Genomic DNA, 5,462 nt, shown 5'->3' on the forward strand with positions numbered 1-5,462 from the left:
AAGTGTGCTTGAATAAATGTTTTTCAACGATTTGCCGATAAACACAAAAACCTTTTTGCTATGCATTTAAACTAATCAAATCGCAAAAAAAGTTAGTTTTAAGATTTTACATTTAAGAAAAATGATAGATATTTTAGTCTATTCGAAATGTTTTTCAAACCACACTAAGAAGACACGAAACTCCCTCATTAGTCACTAAAATAATAAACATCGATTGTATTCGTATTTTCCAACTAGAATAAAAGCTAATCAAATCGCAAAAAAATGAAGTTTAAAGATTTTACGTTTAAGAAAAATGATAGATATTTTAGTTTATTTTAAATTCCTTTCAAACCAAACTAACAAGCCACGAAACTCCCCGATTGTATTTGCATTTTCCAATTTCTGAGCTATATAGGGGGAGACGTTTCTTTCTGATCTATCATCGATACGGAACATAAGTATAAATAGCTGATTATTTTTTGTCCGAAGAGCGTTTTCGGAAAACTGCCGCTAAAAATGTTAGAAGTGGAATGAAGTTGGTGCCCGGAATATCACTTTCGAAGAGTTGTCTTCCAAATTTAAGTACACCTGACGTTAATGAGTAAAAGTGCTTCAGGTGTCAGTCGGGCATTTCCATTAAAATTATGAGTTGTTAATAAAAAAAAAAAAAGAATTAAATAAAAAGCAAGCACCACAAATTCAACGGCAACAACAAGAACTGGAAAATTGCTGGGCTGGGTCTGTGTCTGGGTCTGGAACATCGTGACTGTGATGATGCCGAGCGAGGCGGGCCACTGTGGTAGTGAAACACACACACAAAGAAACACACACGCACACACACACACACATAGTATACATATGAAATGTTTAAGCAATTTACGAACACGCTGCTGGTTGTAATTTTAATGACTTTTGCGAGGAGTGACAACAACTTGACACGAAAATGCCGCAGAACAAAATTGCAATATTCAAGTGTCGCCAGTGAGTGTGTGTGTGTTTGTGTGTGTGTGCCCCTGTGTGTGTGTGTGTAGGTGTGTTGTGCTGCACTCGATGGCTGCTGCTGTTGTTGTTGTTGTTGTTGCTGTTGCAGCTGATTTTATTTTCTGTTTTAATGCAACTTCAGTAAAACTTGTGAAACTGCATAATTAACAACTCATAAACATTATGTGAGCAATTCCAGCGATGAGCAACAGCAACCTGCTTCAATCGCAAATGTCCGACTATCGAATACGCTATATAGGGATTTTTATTGCGAACCAAATAGTACAGAGCTTATGAATACATTATATAGAAAAAATGAAATTTTTTCAGATAATAACCTACAAATTATTATTATTCATACTGGATTCTTCCAAGAGTACTTACGTTTAAATCAGTTTAAATTAGTTCACACAATGCGAACGGTAATATTTCAAAATACTGGGTAATATTTTAAACTCATACTATAAATTATAACCTTGAAATTATTCATGTTTGAGCTATTTCATTGGTATATATGTATTGACAGTCATCTGTTTGATATATTAACACTGATTGCTGATCCAGAAAGAAGCAGATTTACAGCTAGGGAATGTTTCGTTGCTATTCTCAAACTATTTCTCTTCTACCCTTCAGTCGACGTTTTTAAAAGCTTGTACAAAATACTAAACGGTCTTCAGAGTATAAATATGTTTCAAATTCCTTTAAAAGAAAGGTCATAGCTGTTAGCTAAATATGTACAGATACAATGAAAGATTCCAAAGATTATTTAAGACCTCAACGTCTCTTAATTAATTAAAGAATTATTTACATATTGTTTGACTGTGGCAAAATCATTTTATCCCACTGTCTATTAATATAAAATGATGTCCATGTTAAAAGATTTCTAATAAAATGGCGTCAAAAAAGATCATTCTAATTTTTCAGAAAAATGGATTTTAATATATGTAAGTACATATTGAAAAAATTTTGTACAACGTTCTTGTAAAGATTTGTCAGAAGTTGGTATTCTTTATGTCGCTCTAATGAGTTCAGGGAAATACGGGACCATAAATAACAAAATTTCAATGCTATTACTATTTTTTTTTTTGACACACCTTCAATTCTGTTCAGCCGAAAACATTTGTATTCTATGAATTAACTAAACGCTTAGTTATTTTTTATAGTTAGTAAAGCCGTTTATTATTTGTTTTGTCCCTGAAGTCCCTGTTTACTTTAAAAACTAACCTATTCTCTGAAAAAAAATTAAATACTGCATACGAATGATATGAAATTAAGGGTAATTCAATGACCTTTTTAAAAAGTATAAATATGTTTGGGCAATCATAACCTACAAATAAATATGTCATTGAAAGTTGCACTATCGAAAAAAACCTTGCCGAACCAATTAATAGTGGTTAGGGCTCGTACATACATATATAACATAACATGTATACCAGTTCTAGCTTACAAAATAATTTTGGGATCATTTTTCGGGTTCCTTGAATACTCTTCCCCTAAAAATCCTATGGGCGGTGACCGCAAGGGGTTTATAAATTTCGATATCAAGTGAATGCATAAAGTAAGATACCCGCTTTAACCCTTTGCGATTTTAATATAAAGAGATCAAACAATGCCACATGCACTTACACACACGCACACACACACACGCACACACACTCGCACAAGCACTGACACACGAACATTATCATTAATTGCACTGAGCCGCATTCATCGCGTCGGGAAAGGTGTCAAAAGTGCGCGGAACACGTTAATAACGAAATGCATTGCCGCTGTCGCACAGCCTCGACTGCTTGGCATTACATACATACACACGTACGTATAGTACATATGTATATATGTGTGTGTATACTTTTGACAATTACCTGACAAGTGCATCGTGTGGATGTGAGCTAGTATTGTGACTGTGCGAAATTGATAAAATGATACGCACAATATATAGTATGTATGTATATAGTAGTACATACAAGTAGTGCTCTCAAGTGCGAAGTTTATTGCCGCACTTAACCCGAAACGAGGTTCAAAGTTGAGCGCTGCTTTGTCGCTGTCAATGGGGAAGTTGTGCAATAATCCCATTAAAGCACAAAAGCTTCCGTAATGCATAATTGCAGATCTTGCTAAATGAAGTGAAATTTAGTCGTCTTAACTGGAACATGGGAAAACAAGTGGCTATTAAAGCAAATCACAATTTCCTATCACTTCCTCCCAACCAATTAGAAGAATTAAAACCTTATACCCAATGGGTTAAGGCAAATTACTTTTAACACAAAAGGTATAGATAATCCTGATCAGTATACTTATACTTCTCCAAAATGTTTCCCTCATATGTTAAATAAAGTGAAATTTAGTCTTCTTAACTGGAACATGGGAAAAAAAAGTGGCTATTAAAGCAAATCAAAATATGCTATCACTTCCTCCAAACCAATTGGAAGAAATCACTTTTAGATTTTATACCCTATCCCCAATGGGTTAAGGCAGGTACAGATAAACCTGCTCAGATAATCCTGATCCTGATAATCCGCTCATTATTTACGAGTACAGAGAACAGCTATATGAAAAGGAAAGCTATCCAAATGAACATACAAGGTGTTTTCCAAAGTAAACAGGACTTTAAAAAAAAAAAAAAAACAGAACAAATGGGTGTTTCGGCAAAATCAATTTATTTTATTCAAAATAGTCTCCTTCTGCTTCAATACAGCTTTTTGCACGATCCAAAAGCATAACGCTTTCCTTTCATGGGCAAATGCATTTTTCCGAAAAGCTAGAAGTCGCACGGTGCCATATCAGGTGAATACGGCGAGTGATTAATGGGTAAAATGTGATTTTTGGTCAAATAATCGGTCGGATTCTCAGCAATTTTTGGTCGTCAGTCAATTTGTGCAGAATAAACCGTGCACACACCTTTCGTAAGCCCAAATGTTCGGTCAAAATGCGATCAATCGGTGTTTTGGAGATGTTCAATTCCATTTCCATCAATTTCAATGATGATTTCGGTTGATTTTTGATGAATTCACACACAGTTCCGATGGAATTTTCGGTGATCACGAATTTTGATTGGCCCACATTTTGATCGTCATTTATGTCCTCACGACCACTTTGAAAACGTTGAAACCACTCGTGCACTCTGCTACGGGATAGGCAATCATCGCCATAAGCTTGTTCCATCAATTGGAACGTTTCGGTAAAAGTTTTACCAATTTTAAAACAAAATTTAATGTTGGCTCTTTGTTCGAAGCTCATTTTCGCACCGATAACACAAACATACTGACACTTAAAACGCAATAACTTCACTTCCAATCGATGAAATGTCATGAAATTCTCACTGGACAATCGATAAAGATAGCAGATTCTAACGCATCAGTCGACATATAGATAGCGCCACCAGGGGGCGCTAGATTCAAAAAGTCCTGTTTACTTTGGAATGCTCTTTGTAGGTCAATTGTGAAGAAAGTTATAGCCATAAATAAAATCGCTGCTCATGCGCTGCCTGAAATTGAACATAAACGTCTTCCAATTTAATTTAAAACATTAATTAAATAATTCAATTAATTTATTAATTTAATTTAATTTCCCTTTTTTGTGGAGAGTGCAGCCTATTTTACTTTCGGGGTTTGCTCGACTGTAGCGTTCTCTCTTGTTTTATATTAATCTGCTTTAACATTTCTTACGCTTACAAATAGTTTCTTTTTTAATAAGATAAATCTGTAAATAATAAATATTCAACTCTTAGAGTAATTTTTTATGAAATTTAAAAATGTGTGGACCTTAACAGCGGAAATTTAGGAACGTAACTGCATGTTTTGTATAGAGTCCAAGTCTCGTTTAACACGATTTTGCTTAACACTAGGTTTTGAACGCAATCTCCGTGTGAAGCGAGTTCTAGGTATATTTATATATGTCGATTGTAAATTATTCTTACTTTCTTTTTGTGCGCTGCTTAAAATCATTTCAAGTTCGTTTGAAGACTAGTTAAATATTCTTGTACACCTAATTCTGTTTTTACACCGTCTTTTCTACACGATTTTGATATAACATCGGTTCGAAATTAAAAATTTCATATATATTTCTGTAGAGATAAGGAACCAATCACCTATTTTTGCACATGATCATTGTCTTTTTTGCACGGTTGTTTCTGGAACCACTCTACCGTGTAAAAACAGAATTAACTGCAGTATATTAGTTCTGTGCGAGTGTACATGGAACACACAGAAGGAGGCGTGACAGACCCCACAAAGTATATATATTCTTGATCAGCATAACAATCGACTCAGCTTGTTATGCCATGCCCATCTGTCCGTCTGTCTGTCTGTAAGAACGTAAGCATCTCAGAAAGCATAAGAGCTAGAATAACCTAACTTGGTATCTAGATTCTCCTGAGCTCGAGAAAGGAAGAGTTTGTTAATTTGTTCTGATAAATTCATTTAATTAAATTAATTAATTAATTTACATTGTTTTCTTTGGCGGGTGATACAGGGTATTTAAGAGTTGGGCCTGCTCGACTT

This window comes from Scaptodrosophila lebanonensis, unplaced genomic scaffold, assembly GCF_003285725.1.
Source record: "Scaptodrosophila lebanonensis strain 11010-0011.00,11010-0021.00 unplaced genomic scaffold, SlebRS2 tig00000061-arrow-pilon, whole genome shotgun sequence".
Lineage (NCBI taxonomy): Eukaryota > Metazoa > Arthropoda > Insecta > Diptera > Drosophilidae > Scaptodrosophila > Scaptodrosophila lebanonensis.